General features: G+C 47.8%; 1 long non-coding RNA gene across 2 annotated transcripts; it reads right to left on the reverse strand.

Moving 5' to 3' along the window:
* Positions 1–15,541, reverse strand: LOC109283929 (uncharacterized). Of its 2 annotated transcripts, XR_009460915.1 has the most exons (4): positions 15,256–15,541; positions 13,507–13,660; positions 13,127–13,189; positions 1–1,962 (listed from the first exon to the last, which is right to left on the reverse strand). It is a non-coding gene; the product is annotated as an uncharacterized LOC109283929 (long non-coding RNA). The 2 variants fall into 2 exon arrangements; XR_002091246.2 differs by lacking the exon at positions 13,127–13,189 and having other exon boundaries at positions 15,256–15,538.
* Between the last annotated feature and the right edge of the window lie 5,363 nt (positions 15,542–20,904).

Genomic DNA, 20,904 nt, shown 5'->3' on the forward strand with positions numbered 1-20,904 from the left:
TACTCATTCTTATCTCCTTTATTAAGCAGATCTCATACACCTGTCCTCTAATTTCAGTATAATAGTTCCAGATTTCTTAGGCGTTATATAAGAATTTCCTACACTTTACAATGCCCAGGTGAGGTCCCTAGATGGGCTGCTTTTCAGATTCGGGCTTTACATTTATAACTCAACAAAAATGGCAAGTGATGATTGAGGCCAAAATTTACACCTGGACAATGGAAAGAGTACAGAAGAATATACTTGAGAGAGGATTATGTTGTCACTCACCAAACACAACAGAAATAATTTTCTTTTAATTGCTTTAGACAAGTCCTACTTCATACCAGAGATCTTGTTCCAGGAAGATGTTGCTGTGAGTACAGTCTGAAAATGTAATCTTATTTTTCTTGCTGAGAATATTCCTGATGATGCCTGGATATTAGCTAGAATTAATGTGTATTTAGTATTTTGAGAAGAATATTCCTAAATCCTATTTTGTTTTGTTCTTATATTTGACAGATTCATTACAAAAATTTAATTTTTCAAGACTCATGTTAGAACACAAAGGATACATTTTTCAGACATGCCTCAGTGACTTAGAAGCAAAAGGGCCAGATTTTTATGGGTATTTCATGGTGTTTGGGCTCTTAGGCACTTTTGAAAGTTCCACCATGCACCTATCTGCATCTTTATGCATTTAAACGTCCATGGGTGGATGGCAGGTGGGGGGCGGGGGTGCAGTTGCACCTACTTTTAATGCCTGCTTCACCCAAACTTTAAAACCAACTGCTTGGGAAGGCATTTCTAGTCAGGCAGCTCTGAAGGACTCAACTGATTTCATGGCTCATTATAACCATCTGATTCCTATTAATCTGTCTTCACTTCATGTACGCTAATGGCCATCTCTCCTTTTAAATGGTTTTGATGTTCTACTATTCAAAATATGCTTTTTTTTCCCCTGTAGTTTTGCTGTCTGTTATGTCTGTCTATTTCACAGCCCTGCAGACTGTTTTTAACTCTAGCTAAAAACCTTAGTTTGGGTGTGGAAATATTAACTCGGGGTAGAAGTAGCTTACAGTGAAGCATTAAAGGCACTGTCAAGAAGGCTAGATTTTGCTTTACAGATCAGAATAAGAAACATACACTTAACTATAGTGGCTACAGGACTAAGGAAGCAATGTCTTTTGACTTTTTGTCTAGCTTTTGGGTTTTTTTTTAAACTATATCATCTACCAAACATTCTAATAAAGTTTCATCTGTTTTTAATATAGTGCATGTTACTTCAGCTTATAGTTTCTGTTTAACTGTAAAAAAAAATGTTTTGCGGTTTTTGTTTTGTTTGTTTTGTTTTTATGATGTACCATACCATCTGCACCCCGCTTTTCAAAATCCTAGATCCATCCACTCGACCCACTGCCACTTTTGAAAATGTTGCCCCGATATCATTTCACTAAAAATTAAAATGACTTAAGTTGTTTGAGCTGTTAGGCAGTTAGTCCCAACTTTTGATTAGTGAGTTGTCAAATGGATTGTAGTTTCCATTTAGTGGAAACTAAATAGATCTTGGTTTCCACATATGTTATTCCTGTGCATTCAAAAGGTAGACTGGGCAAAGCAATTTTCGACCAATAGATTGTTCCCAAACTGCTCACTCTGAACATTTATTGTTCAGGTGGCCACTCACTGAAGTCTTCGGATAGTGTTTCTGCTGCCTAATAAGATGACTAATGCTTTTGAAAAAATGAACATAAGGAACTTTGGGTGTAGCTGTGATTCATAACTATATTCACAAATCAGCTTTTGACCCAGATCCAGGAAGGCACTTCAGTCCCAAAGGCTTTTTGTAGCTCCAGACCCCTGCCACCATTCAGCCAGTTGTAGTTTTGACACAGAACAGAACCAGCAGTCCCTCTGCATATAGGTAACATAACTTGCCACAATCACAATGGTTCAGATATCGTATGTGCTCAACTGGGTTACCTAATTTAGAATGAGAGAAGAAAAAAAAAAAGCATTAAGAAAAAAGCAAATAGGAGAAGAGAAGAACTCAAGAATGAAGCAGGACTTTGGTTAGTTTACGCACAGTAACAGAGAAATATGAGAGAGGAAAAAAAAGTCTTGGGCCTAATTTTGCGGGGTAGTGATCACCTTCGATGATTGCTGCAGGATTAGACCCAGACAGTTGGGAATAGGAATAATTCTTCCAGGACAGAAAAGGCCACCGTCTGCTCAATCAGAAGGATTCTGGCTTTAAAAGTCTGCTCTATCATGAGTCAGCTTCAATATAAAACAGTAGTCATATTTAAACTCTAATACTTGATTGCACTGTTCCTCTTCAAAGGCTGTGGAAGATCAATCAAGCCAGTAAAACATGGCTAACTGTCTTATAGATGGGGAAGTACAAACAGGTGTAACAATAAAAGAGAGTTGAGGCACTGAGCTGAAACTTGCAAGTGAAAATATACTGGCTCTGTGCAAGCAGCCTCACTGACCTTGTTAGAGTTCTTCCACACACACACACACACACACACACACACACACACACACACACACACGGTAAGCTGGGCCAGTCAAGGCAATGACAAGACATCTAAACACTGATTCCAGGCTCCACACAGACACGCAGTGAATTATGAGCAATTATTTACTGTCATTGATTATAGGTTGAGTTCTTCCCCATGTTGAAGACAGTGAAATGAATGACAGCTGGGGCTTGGTTCTGTTTTCTCTTCCATTTGTTCCATCTCCGTCTCTTTCTAGTATGAAACGTACCCAGTTTTCTTCTTTAGGGTAATATATTCTACTGTACCAGCTATGTAGTTGGAAAAAAAGGTAGAAAAGCTGTCAAATGCAAGACAATCTTCCTCAGCTCTGATCACAAGGAACCAGGCACAGCATAGTGAAAACAGCAGTAGGGAGAGGGTGAAAGAAATTCCTAGGGGTAGCAGACACAGTGAGCATGTCTATACATGATACTACATGGAGGACTGGGGCTGGGTGCAGGAGCTTGAGGAAGAGATGTGTCAGCTGCGCACCACCAGGGCCCACAAATACTTCATTGATGGCTACTGCCAGACCCTTCTCCAGAAAAAGGAGGAAGAGAGAGAGAGAGATGGTGGCCAAGATGATGGCTAACCAAGACGACCCACCTGGGGTCCTGGAAGACAGTCACCTCACACTCCAGGAAATGCAGGGCCAGGGCTGCTCCTCCCCCGGCCCTGCACAACAAGTACACCCCCACCCCCAGCCACACACACAAGGAGGCTCCAATGGTGACACTGGAAGGAGGAGGAAGATAAGCAGCTTGTTGCCACCCCCAAGAGGCGCCACAAAGTGGTGGTGGGGGGGGCGGGAAACGACTCCCTCCTGTGGGGCACTGAGGGACTCACCTGCTGTCTGGACCACCTAGCCTGTGAGGTCTGCTGCCTCCCAGGGGCTAGCATCTGAGTTGTAGCAGAGAGGATCCCCAGGCTCATCCAACCCTCCAACTACTACTCCATGCTCCTCACCCATGTGGGAACCAATAACAGCCAGGGGTAATCCAGACCAGGTCATGAGTGACTACAGGGCTCTGGGAGCTGGGCTGAAGGGATTGGGGGGCCTAAGTAGTCTTTTCTTCTGTGCTCCCCGTTTCAGGCCATGGTCCTAGAAGGGAAGGATGCGTTGATGAGGATCGGTTATGATCCTTCCTGACCTGTGTCAAGGAGCTCTTCCTGACTCAAGAGGTGCATGGGCCAACCAGAGGTGACGCTCTGCTAGACTTGGTCCTAGCCAAAGGAGATGACTTTGTGACCAACTTAAGTATAAAGGGAAGTCTGGGCAATAGTGACCATGAAACCATCATGTTCACTGTCTGAAATAAGGCAGACTAATTGGATAGCAGGATTGAAGTCTTGGACTTCAAAAATGCAAATTTCAACAAGCTTAGGTCACTAGTAGGGCAAGCACTGCAGGACGACCAAGGACCCAAGTTGAAAGGTGTGCATGAAGAGTGGCTGTTCCTTAAGGATACGATCCTTGAAGCACAAAGGAAGTCCATTCCCATGCAAAGAAAGGGTAAGAGAAGGGCTGGAAAGCTCTCTTGGCTAAACAGGGAAATCACGGTCCTCTTACAAAAGAAGAGAGGCTTATAAACAATGGAAGCTTGGGTTGAGCCCCAAGGAGGACTATTCCACAATGGCCTGCATTTGTAGGGAACAGATAAGACTGGCTAAAGTGGTGACCGAACTTAGATTAGCAACAGGAATCAAAGTACAACCAGAAGTCTTATGTACATAGGGAACAGGAGGAAAACAAATGGGAGTCTAAGACTATTGCTCAACAACTCCTCCAATGGGAGAGCTGGTTACCAATGAACTCCTAAATTACTACTTTGCCTCAGTCCTTCCCCAGACCGAGGAGAAAAAACACACCAGGGAGAGTAGAGGATTAGCATAGTAGGAATAATCGCCTTCCTACTATTGCCATAGAATTGGTGTATGACCAATTAAAAAAATTAGATGTATAAAAGTTGCCAGAACCAGATGAACTTCATCTGAGAGTGCTGAAGGAGCTAGCCAGAAGTCATTGCAGAACCCCTGGTGAAACTCTTCCACAACTCATGGCACTTGGGAGAAGTGCCTGAGGACTGGAAGAGAGCCAATGTTGTGCCCATCCACAAGAAGGGCAGGAGGGAGGACCCGGGTAACTATAGGCCAATAAGCCTAACTTCCATCCTAAGGAAAATCCTAGAAAAGGTCATTGAGGAGTCTATTTGGAATAAGCTTGCAGAAGGTAAGATTCTGAATAACAGCCAGCATAGTTTCATCATGGGCAGGTCTCGTCTTACCGACCTCATCTCCTTCTATGACCAGGTAATTCACCACGTGGACATGACAACAGGGTGACATTGTATACCTTGAATTCCAAAAGGCCTTTGACCTAGCATTCCACATTATCCTTGTGAAAAAGTTGGAGGATTGTGAGCTTAACTACGAGACAATCAGGTGGGTGAGAAACTGGCTGCAGGATAGAACCCAGAGAGTCATAGCGAATGGACCCATGTCATCCTGGCGAGAAGTAGGCAGAAGGTGTCCAGTAGGAGTCGATGCCCGCTCCAGTACTTTTTAACATCTTTATTAATGATTTGGATGTGGGGGAGAAGAGCTCACTGGCCAAGTTCATGGATGGACACCAAGCTATGGGGGAGCATGGTCACATTTCAAGATAGGCTACCTAGACAGGCTAGCAAGTCAGGCGAATTGGAACCTGATGAAGTTCAATGTTGAGAAATGTAAAGTGCTCCACCTTGGGACAAGCAACCCCCAACACACCTACAAGCTTGTGGCACCAAACTGACTAGCACCACAAATGAAACGGTCCTGAGGGTAGTTATAGACCACAATATGAATATGAGCCGACCGTGAGATGCTGTAGCCAGCAGGGCAAATAATACTCTGGCATGCATCAATTGATGCATCTCCAGCAAAACTAAGGAGGCGATTCTTCCATTCTACTCAGCACTGGCGAGACTGCAGTTGGAGTAGTGTGTCCAGTTCTGGGCACCACGCTTTCAAGCTTGTCCACATCCTTGTTAGAGCTCAAAGAAGAGCCACCTGTATGATCAAAGTCTTACATGACAAGCCATATGAGGAAAGGCTGAGGGATCTGGGACTCTTCAGCCTGAGGAAAAGAAGGCTGAGAGGGGACCTAGTAACAGCTTACTGCTACACTAGGGGAGTACATCAGGGACTCCGTGAGCAACTGTTTACCAGGGCACTCTAGGGGAAAACCAAGAGTAATGGCCACAAACTCCTAGAAGACCAATTCAGGCTCAACATTAGAAATAAATGTCTTTACAGTCAGGATGTCCACACTTTGGAATAAGCTCACTCCAGAGGTGGTGCAATCACCTACCCAGGCAATCTTCAAGAGGAAACTAGACAGTCACTTTTCTGGGGTCACCTGCGTGGAGCAAGGGGCTAGACCCAGTGATCTTCCGGCACCCCTTTCGGCCTTACAATCCATGTATTGCCGTGACAATGACCTAGAGCAAGGTAGTGCGAGCAGGTACAAACCATGATGCTGCATCGCTATGGTGACATAGCTGCACTCCCTCAGTATAGTGTGTTGCTGTGGTGACACAGGGGCTAAAAATAACTGTGCGCCACTGGCAAGGTGTAGTACAAGCCGTTACTGCATTGTCATTTAGTACTTCCAAAAGGAAGTACTAAATGACAGTGCTGTAGGGGCACATGTAGATGCACCCAGTTAGCAGAAGAAAAGAAGCTGACTACTAGGAGATCAAGGCCCAAAAGGGAGGAAGGTCATCATCATCTTTCCCATGTGGAAAGATTTCAGGAGTTAATTGAAACATAAATGTGCAGTGGCCTATTTTACTGTGTATTAAAAGTGTCAAGTCAAAAACTGTACTAATATGCTAGTGAGTAGCAGAAATAGGCTACCGCACATTAAGTATCACCAAAAAAACCCATGCGCTTTCATTACTGTGCATTGCGGCAGCCTAATGCACATTTATTTAGTACCTCATATTAGAGGTACAGGCAGTCCTTGGACTTGCAACACAACTGGTTCCTGAAAAACCACATTAAGTCAAAACATTGCAACTCGGAACTAATTCTCTCATAAGAAACAATGTTATAAATGGGGAATTGGTTCCTGAACCAAGGCCCGATACTCTGTTTTCACCAAAACTACCCCAGAATTTTGTACTCGATCAATTATAGATGAGTAATATAGCTACACTATTGTATTTATGTTGGGGCAACTTCCCTGGATGTTTTGAAGGGCTCTTAGGTGGACTTTTTGAAGTGTTCTTGGCTGGAGTCTGGACTGCAGGCTTTTCTGGAGTCTTGTCTGCTTTCTTAAAGACAGTGTCCAAGGAGGTTTGGATAGATGTTCTCCAGGGAGATGAGCGACACCGCCAACTTGGTCACTGGCATGCTGTCACATTGGATCAAGAGTTGCAAGTCAAAACTGATATCATAATGTCGAAACAGGATGTCGATTTATAAAACGTTGCAAGTGCAAAACGTTATAAACTCGAAACATTGTAAGTTGAGGACTGACTGTATTAAATGTGCTTTTGCTACTGCACATTAATGAACATATAGATGCTCCCAATGTGCCATAAAACTGATATCAATGTTTTAGTCCTTGGTTTTCCACGTCCGGCTAGCTTATGAATTTTTAGTTTACTTTTTATTTCACCTTCAAAAATGATGTTAGGTAGATTTCCTTTGAGCACAAGTACAGTGAAGTCAGACAGGGAGTGGTTGTTCCAAGAAGTGTGCTCCTAGTGGCATGTGTGCACATACAACCATGCCCCCTAAACATTTGGGACCTGCTTTCAGAAGACTCATGGGCCCCATTGTGCCCAAGAGTCAAAGACCCCCGAAGGACACCAACCCCCAGTGAGGAGATAGGAGGTATGCAAAAACTGCGGTGGGTGAAATGCAGTAGCCAAGCGGAGCCAAAGAAGGGAATGTCCCACCTTGGCTCCTACTTAGCCCAACCCGCACTAGAGAGCTGTGCAACCAGAGAAACATGAACAGAGCATGCAAACAGGTGTGCTACTGTGCCTGGCATGCAAGTTAGCATGGGAGTTTGCATGCAAGGGCATGCAGGAAGAGTATGAAGTGCTAGGCAATGAGCCCGAGGAGACTTGAGTACGGAGTAGCAGCACAGACTATCACCTGTACAATGGTAGGGGGACACACTGTACCCCATGGATTCCCACTCCAGCTGGAACTGCACCTCCCCCCCCCACAGTACCACTGAGGCTTCCAGCCAGATGGAAGCCATGGTTCCAGCCTCCACCCAGCTGGAGCCCTTGGCTCTAGACTGTGGGAGCTGCCTGGTGCAGCTGCCATCAGCTGGGCATGGGAGCAAGTTCATCTCCATTTGCAGGGTATGCTCCCTACTGGAGTCTCTGAAGTGCCAGATAAGGGAGCTCCAGGCTGATATGAGCAACCCATGTACCATCAGGGCCCACGAGCAGGAGATAGGATTTCTTCCAGGCTCTTCTCCAGAAGAATGAAGGGGGGGGGGGGGGAAGAAATGTCAACCAAGGATGGTTGACAACAACATGGGGATGGACAACAGGAAGATCAACTGAGAAGTCCAACTGGGGGCCAATTGGAAGACAGTTCTCTGTCCCCAAGACATGCAACCCCAGGATTATTCCCCCTGCCCTAAACTGTACGATAGGTATGCACTCCTCATGGCACCAGCAGACCCACCAGCAGAAGCACCAGCTCCTGAGGAACAGAAGGCAGCTAAGCTTCTGCCCCAAAAGAAGAAATGCAGGGTGGTTATGATGGGCAACTCCCTCTTGAGGGGAATAGAGAGAGTGATCTGCCACCCCTAGTCAGTCTGTGAGGTCTGTTGCCTCCCAGGGGCACATTTTTGGGATGTGGCAGCAAGGATTCCTAAACTCATCTGGCCCTCCAAACATTACCCCATACTCATCATAGGCAGAGGGAGAAAAATATTATTGGGGGAGGGGGAAGGGGGGGCTGAATGTACATGCCCATCTGTAAACACTGCGCTCCAGTAGGTAAGTCTGTTGTGGGGAAGGGGCAGGATTGAGGACCCTGCATTGGAGGGAGTGGGGCAAGAAGGTGGGTCATGGGACACTTGGAGCCCAGGCAGTTCATCTAGGGGTGGGGGGCTCCTGCCACTGTGCACACCCCAAGGAAGGCCCAGGAGCCATGTGTCCCCCCAGATGTGTGCAGGGCAGGAGATGGGCTGCTGCTGCAGCCTGGGTTCTGCGCCCTGCTACTGCTGCCCAGGAGCAGCACAACACCATTTGCCTGCCCCGGTCAGGCAGGCAAGCAAGGGACGTGGCACTGGCAGCATGTGGCATTGCACTGCTTCAGGGCAGGGATAGTGGGGGACAGAGCCTAGCCCACAGCAGCAGCCTGCTTCTGCCCCACACACAGATCTGGGGGGGCACATGCCCCCCAGGCCTCCACCAGCATACAGATAGCAGTGAGAGCCCCACCCTCCCTAGATGAGCCACCCAGGCTCCAAGGATCCTATGACCTGCCTTGGCCCTAGGCCCCAGGCCCCTATTCATCCCTGCCTCTGCCCCACTCCCTTCCTCACTGGAGAGGCCTCAAGTCTGCCCACCCCCATGCTCCTTCCCCATGACAGAGTTACCTGCTCTGGTGGGCAATGCTCTACACCCCTCCCAGGCTGCAGCGCCATGTCTGAATCCATGTGCGCCCCTCCCTCCTGCAGCTGCCCAGAGCCCGTACCAAGGCTGCCCTATGGCCCTACCTGTTGCCCCACATTTGTGGAAGCTAACCCTGTTAGGCAGCAGAAGACTGGAGCTATGCACCTCATCCATGTGGGCACAAATGGACACTGCCAGGAACAATCCTGGCCAGGTCATGATCAACTACAGGGCTCTGGGGGCTGGGCTCAAGGGTGCAGGTAGTTTTCTCCTCAGTCCTCCCAGTTATGGGCCATGGGCACAGAAGGGGCAGATGCATCCAAGAAGTGAACAGAAGAGTCTGGCATTGGTGCTACCATGAGGGCTTCAGATTCTGCAAATCACAGCACATATTTTAGAGACAGCAGCTTGTTGGGAAGGGACAGCATTCCCCTCACCCCAAAGGGGAAGGGGCTTTTTTTTTGGCTAGACTGGCAGACCTCCTGTATAGGGCTTTAAACTGAGACCATTGGGGACGAGCAAAAGACCTATTAGAGTATGCCCAGGAACTGGCAAGCTGGAAGCCAGTAAGATGGAAAACAATAGGAAGAACACTAACAGGGACCAAAGGACCAGACTCTTCTCAGAGAGACAGGATGTTAAGGAGCTCCAGTGGTAGGCTTGCATACCTGTACACAAAAGTGCAAGAAGCATGGGGAACAAGCAGGAAGAACTGGCCTTTCTGGTAACCAGTCACACCCCCCTCCCCCCCGGGATAACAGATCTAGTGGGACTGCACCCATGATTGGGCCACAGGCATAGAGGGCTACACCTTATATAGGGAAGAAGGGTTGTGGTGTTGCTTTCTAATGTGAAGGAGTAGTATATATATCCCTGCAAGCCAAGATAGGCATAAAAGAAGGGTGACTCAAGACCCTCTGTGTTAAGATACAAGGAGGGCATGGAGAAGGGGGACTTGGCAGTAGGAGTGTATTGCAGATCTCTCAACCAAGTGAAGGAGCTTGAACTGGAATCATCCAGAGAATTGTCAGAGGCTGCACATTCATAGAACATGGTCATTATGGGTGACTTCAATTACCCAGACATCTCATGGGAAGAGCACTCAGCTAGATCTGAGCAGTTGCGTAGAACTCCTCAATGCAAGTGAGGATGCTATTTGACTCAAGAAGTGTATAGTCCAACCAGGGGAAAGGCACTCCTGGATTTGGTTTTGGCCAAAGGGGATGATCTAGTGAGTAACCCAAGGATTGAGGGTAACCTAGGTGACAGTGACCATGGGGGGGGGGGGGGGGGGGGGGGGGGGGGGGAATTCACTTTCACCATCCATCATGAGGTAGGGAGATCAGTCAGTAAGGTAGAAGTCCTTGACTTTAGGAAAGCCGACTTCAAGCTTAGGAGATTGGTGGGTAAGGCCCTGCAGGACCATGATCCTATGAGGAAGGGAGTCCAAGAACAGCGGCCATTCCTCAAGGATATGAAGCTTGGAGCACAAAAGGAGGTCCATTGTTAGGGTAGCTTGTCATATTTTAAGGCTTTAAAAGTTGCACCTATTTATAGAGTGGTGAATTATAGCATTGTTTAAAGTTCTGTATAGCCTCATTGTTATCTGAACTTTAGGCTGGATCTAAAAGAACTTTTCATTTCAAGCAGCTTATGGCCTTGAGTTTGCTTGCGTGATGTTTCTTTCCTTTTTCTATCACTGTGAGAAGTTTTTTTCTAACACACCATAGTAATAGTTTTGTTACTAGCTCAAAAAAAAAAATAAAAATAAATATCAATCAATCAACTGAACTTGGCACTAGCCAGCTGAGTCAGAAGAATGAAGTGATTGGATGTTAATGAAAGATGATAAAGGAGACCAGTGTACAATGCTTAAAGTAAGACACTGGAAAAAGGCCAGATTAAAGAGGTGTGCTTGTAGTGGGGCTGTTGAACAAAGGAATATGCTAACAGGATAAAATATTAACAAGATGCTGACTGCAAAGAGACCAATCCAAAAGCAAGGAGTCAAAGGAATCAAGTTAAAGAAAAGCATAAGAGGGAAAAGCAAGAAATGCAAGTGTCATCTTCATGAATCCAGCTTTCAACAACCTTTGGGATCATCCCAGCCAACAACACACACTTTGCTTCAGGAACTGAGTGGCTGTCTTTTCTGTGAAGCAAAGTAACGTCTAGGATTGGGCGAGATCATTGTACCAAGTGTTTTTCTCTCCGAATATAGAAACTGCTAAAAATAACACTTATTGTACTAATAAAAGTTAGACTTTGATTTTAGGACACTGAGTTGTCGGTGTTCATATTTCACATTCCATTTAAGGGTTAATAGTGCTTAGGGATTGTTAAAGCATAGTCTGCTAGCCAGTGGTGTGAACAGTTGGTGGAGAATGAGGGCAGGCAGCTCAAGAACAGTGGCTACTTCTCAAGTATACGAAGCTTGGAGCGCAAAAGGAGGTCCATTCCTGTTCATAAGAAAGCTAGCAAAAGGGCTGGGTGATGCCCCAGACTCAGTAGGGAGATCATGGGTACCCTGAATATAAAGAGAGAAACCTATAAGAGATGAGAGCTGGGAATTACCTCCAAGGAGGAGGATGACGATGACAATGACGACACAGGAATGGCCTGCACTTGTAGGGATTGGATTAGAAAAGCTAAGGCAGAAACCAAATACAAACTGGCAACAGAAATCAAAGACAATAAGAGAGTCCTTCTTTAGGTAGAGAAGAAGCTGGGGGGGGGGGGGGGGAAAAAAAAGAGAGAGGGGGTGGGAAAACATAGGACTCCTGCTGCACACAATGGGACAGCTGGCAACTGACACTCAGGAGAAAACTGAAGTCCTAAATGAATACTTTGCATTGGTATTCCACCAGACAAAGGACATCAACTTGCTGGACAGAAAGCTGGATGGACAATGTGGGGGTGATCACCCACCTATAAATCAGTTAAGATTATGGGAGGGAATACTTAAGGAGTCTGGATATCTAGAAGTCAGCAGGACCTGATGAACCTACACCCTAGTGCTGAAAGAACTGGCAGACATCATCTCAAGACTGACAACAAGGCTATTTGAGAATTCATGGTGCTCAGGTGAGGTCCCAGAAGACTGGAAGAAGGCCAATGCAATGCCCATCTTCAAGAAAGGCAAGAAGGAGGACCAGGGAACTATAGGATGATCAGTCTGACCTCAATCCCTGGAAGAATTTAATCAAAGGATCAATCATTGTTAAACTAACAGAATTCAGTATTCCAAAAGACAGTCAACATAGCTTTGTTGCGGGCAGGTCATGTCTGACCAACCTCATCTTCTTCTATGATCAGGAAACTCACCACCTGATAAAGGGAGAGGAGGTCAACATCATAAATTTGGACTTCAACAAGGCCTCTGACTTGGTCTCCCACTACGTCCTCATTGGCATGTTGTGGCCTCAACAACTTAACAATCCAGTGGCTGTGAAACTGGCTCCGAGGTTGGACCCAGAGAGTGTGTTAATAGACAACTGAGTCGACATCACAAAAGGTGGCCAGTGGTGTCCCTCAAGGCTCAGTACTCAGACCAGCGCTTTTCAACATTTTCAGCAACAATTTGGACATGAGCATGGAAAGCATACTGGCAAAGATCACAGACAACACCAAGTTATGGGGAAAGTGTGGTCACACTGGAAAACAGGCTAAGGATACCTACTGACCTGGACAGGCTTGTAGAGTGGGTGGATCTTAACTAGATGATGTTTAACACCAAGAAATGTAAAGTGCTCCATCTAGGGAGAAACAACTCACAACATACTTACAGGCTTAGTGGTGCAACATTAGTCAGCACCACAACCGAGAGAGACCTGGGGGTAATGACTGACCATAAAGTGAACATGAGCCACCAGTGTAATGCTATAGCCGGCAAAGTGAACAACACTTGTGATGCATCGGTTGACGCATACCACAACAAGACTAAGGATGTCATCCTTCCACTCTTACCATTGGTGAGTCGACAGCTGGAATGCTGTGTGGGTGCCACAGTTCAAGAAGGATGTGAACGAGCTGGAAAGAATCCAAAAGGAGGGCCACATGAATTATTAGAGATCTCAAGAACAGACCATGTGAGGAGACATGGGAATGTTCAGCCTGGAGATGAGAAGACTTAGAAGGGACTGGGTGGCAGCCTTTAAGTATATAAGAGGCAAACAACAGGGGCTAGGAGGAGAACACCTGTTCATCAAGGCACCCCAGGGGAAGACTAGGAATTATGGTCACAAACTGATAGAGGATCAGTTCAGATTAGATATTAGGAAAAACTTCTATTCCAGACTCTGGACACATTAACTGTAAAGACTCCCCCCCAGAGGTGGTACAATCACCTTCCCTGCAGATCTTCAGAAGATGACTGGATGCACACCTCACTTGGATCTGACCTCAGCAGTCTTTCCTGCCTTGAGCAGAAGAGCTGGACCCAATGGTCTACAAGGTCCCTCCCAGTTGCTAACTTCTTTGAAGATATGAAGAAATTGCATACTAAAACACCACAAAAAAAGAACAAACAAAAAAAGAAAGCCACACACAACCAAACATTTACTGTAACCAGGGCAACCACCTTTTTAAGATATAAAGGTGAAATACATGACTGCCTCCCAACTACTCCCCCTTCAGTGGAATGGCCAGGGCAGAGCCAAGTGGGGCAGGGTTGGGGGCAGATGCAAGCTGCCCACTGTGGGCTTGGGCTGCCTGTCCTACTGCCTTCCCTCTGGGAGCCCCATACCAGCCTCATGCTCTCTACCCACCTGGCAGCACAACTCCATGCTGCCACAGCCCCAGTAGCTACTAGACAGGTAGGGGTATGCATGTCACTATGGTGGAATGGGGCTTCTGGGGGGGGGGGGGGGGAAGGGCAGCAGGGTGGAGAGCCTTGAACCCACAGCAAGCAGACTGTATATCTGTCCCTGCCCCCACCTTGCACACAAGTGTGGGCCCCCCCCCCCCCATCCTGGGGCAGGGCATGCAGTGGCAGGGAGCTGTCCTTCCCTGCACAAGCTACCTGTGGCTCTGTCCCACTCCCCACACACTACCCTGGCTGGGCAGCACCCCCAACCCCACTCCCTCACCATGGGGGCCTCAATCTGTACACCCCTGCCCTCCCAACATCTCCTCCATCCCCCATAGGCTAACCTGCAAGAAAAAGCTCTCCACCCTCCCTGGCTGTCTTGCCAGCCACCTGCATTTGTGTAGGTGCATACATGCATGTGGCAACCCCTGCATCCCACTCCCAGCAGCCCCAGCCAGCCTCTTGCAGGTTGGAATGCTGCTAGCCTGTAAGGGGAAGCCCAGATTCCTGCACCATGCTGCTCCATGATGCCAGGACTTAATGATACCATTCTAGGGCTATCCCACCCAATTAGGGATGGATGGTTACCATAACTGTAACATATTTTAATTTTATTTCAAAAAATAAATTTCTGTTCCATGTAATGGGATGGGGTCCCCGGGGATGGCCGTGGGACCCCTAGAGCACCTTGACCGTGCTAATTTGGCCCAATAGGCACCCTCTTTCTCCCCCACCACATCTTGTTGGTATTAGTTATGAATAGGGAGACTATGTTGGGCACGGTCCTGCTAGACCCTGTGGGTTCTTGGACCCCTTTTGGATCCTGCACAAAAGTGGTTGCCTCTCAGGGCACCTTCAGCCTTATGGGCTAGATGTGTGGCTCCAAATTACACCTTTACCATGCCCCAAGCCTCACAGATAGCATTCACACAGCACCCCTCCAAGGCCTTAGCTTCACTTAGCCTCTGGTTATCACTGGGTTCTCCGCAGCCCTGTCTCTCTCCACACCCACACTGGCGCTAGAGTCCATGCACCCCACATACTGCATCTACACTGGTGCTGGGGTCCATGCACTGTAGTGGGGTTGCAATAAGGCCTCCTCCTTCCCCAATAGCCTCAGCCCAATCCACCAGTTTACAAACAAAAATCAAAATACAAGTGCCTGGGCTATAACATAATGCAAGCAGCTCAGGGTGTGCTCTGTCCCTTTAAATGAATCACCCTTCCCCCAGGACAACATGCATTGTAGGCCAGGGGCTAGTAAGCTCCTGAAGTCCCTTAATCTTACCAAAAGCAGGAGATGGGTTGGTAAGCCTCTTCACTAAGCCTCTTCTAGGAAAACTGTTTCCCCCTTAACTGCTGGCAGAGAACTGATCCTCTAATCCCAGCCCTGGGGCTTATATATGCCCCAGGCCCTGCCTCTTCCTGTCAGCTGACTGCCTGCAGGTGCAGCTAATTCCCTCATTCCTGCTGCCATGGTAACTTGCAGTTGAGGGATTTCTGACTGACTGCAACCCCGCTCTTCCTAGCAGTTTCAGCCCTTAAAGGAGCAGGCACCTTAATGCCCTGCAACACCCTGCTTTATATTTTTTGAGTGGTGGATAGAGAGGCAATTGCATAATAGCTCAAAATAGTTTTACTCTTGTTTATTGTGTGTGTGGGGGTGGAGGGGTAGGGGGGTGCAGGTATGCAGGGTGTGTGTGTTTGGGGGTCAGAGGGTGTGGGGGGCTGCCCATGTGCTACATCCTGGGAGTTGGCCAGGAGTGGGGGAAGGGATGGGGCAGGGAGTGCATGCAGCAGAGCTCATCCAGGCAGTGAGTTCAAGTTATGGTCTGCACCATGCTCCCCGCTCCACTCCAGCTCCCACCCACGCCTGTCCTGGCCCCAGCCCCAGCTCTGGCCAGTGCACACAGTTTCCCAGTGGGGCTGCTCCCAGTGTGGCTACAGCTGCTCAGGTGCTGCTTAGCTCTGCCTGCCTCCAGGGGCTCCTCCTCCTCCTGCCCCTCTGCACCACTTCAGGCAGGGGGGAAGCTGCAGCCAAGTGGCTCTGGCCCCAGCACATGGGGCTCTAGCTCTAGCTCCTGAGCACCTGCCACCCACTCTGCCTGCCTGGCACGATGAGCAGCCTCCTGCAGGCAGCTGGGTGTGTGAAAGGCAACTGGAAGCTGAAGCCCCACACACTGGGGCAGGAGCCACCTGGCTGCAGCTTCCCCCCACACCTTGAATGGTGCAGCAGGGGCAGAGGAGCAGTTACTGGAGACAGAGGGAGCTGAGCAGTACCTGTGTGGCTGTAGCCACACCAGGAACAGCCTCACCAGGAAGATGTGTGTACTGGCCAGGGCCAGGGCCATCCAGCAGGCTCAGGTGGGGGTGATGCATGGGCTACCCTAAGCAGGAGCGGATGGGGCTCAGCCCCATGTAGAGCCCCACGGAGGCAGCTGTGGGCCAGATTTAATCAGTTGGCAGGCTTGATTTGGCCTGTGGGCTGTATTTTGTCCACCCCTGTGTTAAACAGTCAGCAGCAGTTCTTATCTGTTGCTCTCTAGCAGAAGTTACAGCTATTGAGGTGCTGAACAGCTGGACTCACTCCGGCCTTTGGATTCTGTCCCAATGGCCTAAAGAGAGGGTGGCAGGTCTTGGGCAGCCTCCACTTCTCCATACTCTTGCCTAGGTATATGCATCAAAGGTCTTGGTGTGATGGTCGCAGGACTCTGTACAAGAGTCATCAGGCATCTGACTAGACCTCTTATGCGTACAACATGATCCAAAGAATTGACAGTTGCCTACCACTAAGAGAATTATCAGAATATGTGCTAAATACATGTCTCCCCTCTCTAGGTTTTTCTAAGGTGAACCATTAACATGGCATCTGAGTGCTTTCTTCTGTTCTCTGATTCAGGGTCCCTTTATTTCCAAAAACCCCAGGCCCTTAACATACAAGCTGCTGTTGAGGCTTTGCCTGTCATAGTAGCTGCCAGGTGAAGGACTAATCCCCATATGGTAGTATGAGGATATTGCCAGGTACCATGCATTGGACCACAGCAACACAAGTTAATGGGTTCTGGTCTTGTCCCTTGCAATCTCAGGCTTGAGTCTCTGTCTGCTCATATGACTTCAGAAGTCTGACAGAAGTCTCCCTGCAACAGACTGAAAGCATGTTTATCACAGTATCATGCCCAGATCAGCTTTCAAGGTTTCCATTTCACTAGTTGAGAATCAGTTACCCAGCATGGAAACCACCACCAGCATCAGAAAACCTGCTTATGGAGGCAGCATTCTGGCAAGGGCTGACTCTAGGGAGACAGAGTGTGCTGCAGCATCCTATATGACTGTGTCCTTGGAAGAGATGGCATGGGACTGGGAGAAACAGGTAGCCCAACAAGGTTGTGTGTCCTTATTTAAAATATGGAACAGCTCTATTTTGTAACCAGATTGAGCAAAAGCCATACTAGCACTTAGTTACGAGCGTGGCTGATTTTCAGGACAAAACAGAGCTAGCAAGCACATGGTATGCGGGTGCCAACAGTGTTTACACAATATTTACTTTTGGTCCAGGGAGACCTGGTCATGTGTTTATTGGAAAATGGCTGCGTAAAAGAAAAAAGAGACCCAGGATATCTGCCCTCTTTCTACATACCTGAGCCAGGCTGCTAAGTGAAAATGAAGAAGAATCTCTCCCTAACTTGCTAGGCAGGAGCAGATCCTATTGCACAGAAAGATTATCTGCACCAGTATTTACCAGGGTTAGACCAGCAAGAGCCATCTTTTTGACAGGTATGTCACAAATTAGCCCTGCATCCTTCCTGAGCACCCCTTGCACACCCCTATCAACTGTTCTGCTTTCTGCTACCTACTCTGCTCCATCACTCATATGCTGCTCTGCCTTCTACTTCCTGCCCTATCTGCCACTGTACTGCGTCCCCTCCCTGATCTGTCACGTGCCACAAGCAGAGGCTGCCCTCATGCCACAGATTGGTCATGCCTGGTTTAAAGCATCTCCTGCCCCAAGGGGTCACCCCAATGGTCTCATAACCATATGGCAGAGATTTGCAAAGCAGCACATTCACACTAATAGGAGACACATGTCTAACCTGCTCAAACTACTTTGAAAATCTCACCTGCTGAGCTTGCCATCTGGGTGAGAAAGGGGCTTATGTCCAGAAGCAAATTGTTGTCAGTTCCCAGGGCAATCACTGAAAAGGTACCTTCTTGTCCACGAGCAGTGTGAAAAGCAAGGTACAGGGGCAAGTGAAAGAGAGTGCATAAGACAACAAGAATTGAGCGATCTTGAGGGGGCACTTACAAAGTGAGCTGTGAGTTAAATTCTCAGATGCTTGTACAGCTGCTGAAATTATAAGGGGCAAAATCCTGATTTCATTGAAGTCAATGGCAAAAATCCCACTGACTTCAGTAAAGCTGAGATGTCACCCTTCATCTTTATTCTCTCATAAAATCAAAAGTAGGGGAGAAATGGGGAGAGACAGGGATAGCATGCTTCAGAGCACAGTAGGTGACCAACTGCCTTTTTTTAGTTTGCCTCCCTGCTACCAAGGCCTCAATGGAATTGATGCCTGTAGTAATTTGCTGCTGCTGCCACTGCCAGTATATCTTGTGACACGTATGTGTGCATAAGAAAGTTGAGCAACGTTCCCAGTGACACACTGGTGAAGAGCAATGATAGTTTATGAGCAGAGCCTGGTTTAAATTGCAATTTCACATTTTTCATGAAAATCACAACTGAGTGATTCTTATGAAAAATGCAGTTTGTAACAAAATACCATGACATGGCCGCTTGCTGGTAAGTTCCCCAGCAAGCAGCCATATCGTGGCATTTTGTTGCAACCAGATGCCTGCTGCAGGCTGCGAAAAGTATTCCCCAGCCAGCAGCAAAAGCCTAGGAGCCCAGAGTAGGGGGGAAGAAGTCACAAAAGGGACAGGGGGAGGAGAGAGCTTGGGGTGGGGCTGTTTGCTTCTCTGGGATGGAAAACTGGGGCATGGGAGAGTGGGGGTGCCTGGGCGCTGCCTTGGGAAATGACCCTGGCACTGGGTAGGGGAGAAGCTGTTTGCTCCTCCAGGTGGGAAAACTAGGGCGCCATGGGTTAGGGGTGGGGAGAGAGAACACACGTGTGGAGGAACAATCAGACCCTCTCCTACCTGGTGGCAGGATCATCTACCAAGACAGCCCGTAGGCACCCCCAATCCCAATGCCCCAGTTTTCCTGCCCAAAGGAGCAAAAAAGCCCTTCCCCTACCTATCACCAAGCTCTTTCTTCCCCGCTCCTTTTGTGACTCCTTCCCCCTTCCCCTGGGCTGCTAGGCTTTTGTTGCTGGCTAAGGAATGTATTCTCTGACGTGCAGCAGTCATCACAGGGCATGTGAGGGGTTGCACCACAATCTGGGTGTGAAAATGGTGGCCCCTGCCAAGATCAAGCCACAATATTAGTGAGCTGGGACCACAATTTAAACCAAGCCCTATTTATGAGGTAGTTTAACAGTCACTCTGACAGCTCCTTGGGGTTGCAGCCATTGTCAGAATAACTATTATCAATTTTGTTTTTCAGGGACAGTGTTAGCCATGTTACTGCATGGAGTAGAACATTCCAGGAGAGCTACACTGGTATCATCAGCATGAGAACGTGTCTATACCTAAGGACTGGCTATAGTATTATGTGGAGCCCTGGGTGCTGACCAAGTTGCTTACCATTGTCAGAGATAATGGCTAATGACCAATCATGATACTTACAGTCACAGACACGATCTTATCTAGCCCATTCTTAAGAGATGCAGTGTTTCATGCCATTTTGGAGATTTGCCTCCTATGGAGATTGTATGTATGCAGCCTCTGTCAAAGGGGCAGAGACCTTGAAGCTCACATTTCCAGACCCCTGGGAGGTATACAAATAGTTTTAACTTCCCTCTCCAGTGGGCATCATTTTGCATTTACTGACACTGTTTTGTTTGCTCATATCTTGTCCAGCCACCTCACCCTAGAATTATTCAACTTTCTTAGCAGTTTTTTGTACAGGGAACAGCCAGCAGAGGTAACGTCAGAAGATTGTTTCTTCCCCTGTTGATACTCTCCAAGAACTCTGCATGGTGCCAGACACTATTTTCTTTTGCAGATCCCAGGCTGGTGAGAACTTGAGAACACAGCAACTGTGACTGTTCAGGTGCTTCGTTATTCTGTTTTTAGTGATCAGTTCCAATTTAGCAGGTTCAGATATAAGACTGACAGCTCTATGGCTAAGGACAGGCAGTCAAAAGGTCCAAGGCTGAATCAATTCAGTCTTTGCAGGTTAGTCTGAAATGCACAGATTAAACTGAAACAGAAGTGAATAGACATTTACCTTTGATTCATGAAATGCAGCCACATGCCTGCAGTGGCTCAGACCAGAAGCAGGGAGGGGGTAGGGCACTAGAACATGGATCTCTGGCTGTCTGTTTACTTCCTCTTCCTTCTTCCCCCAAGTTCTCTGGGATTTGCAGTCTAGAATTACAGCACCAGGACTCTGCATGTTTGTTCATCACTTCCTCTTCCTGCTTCCAGGTGCCTCTGGAATTTGTAGTTCACAGTTGCAGCCTGCAGTATGTTTGAACAGGAGAAGCAGAGTTTAACCCTCCCCCCTGGCCCAAGACCCTAGCTGGAGTTTGCCTGGGGGGGGCAGTCCCCCCCATTCCCCGCCCCCTTGTAGACTGGGCTGCATCCCCAGCCAGGCTTGCCCCTCCCACCCACTTGTCAGCCAGCCCTAATTGCTCCAACTAGGGAGCAGATGGGTGAGGCCAGCCCTGCTCTCTGGAGCAGACCGCTCAGCCCAGCCCAGCCCAGGGCTGTAAAGCATGCTGAGATGCTGGGGAACTGTGATTTAACTTGAACCAGGAAGGTTCATAAACTGGTTTGACCCAAATCAGTTAAGTCTGATACTACATTCAACTACATT

The sequence above is a fragment of the Alligator mississippiensis genome, chromosome 3 (genome assembly GCF_030867095.1).
Source record: "Alligator mississippiensis isolate rAllMis1 chromosome 3, rAllMis1, whole genome shotgun sequence".
NCBI lineage: Eukaryota > Metazoa > Chordata > Crocodylia > Alligatoridae > Alligator > Alligator mississippiensis.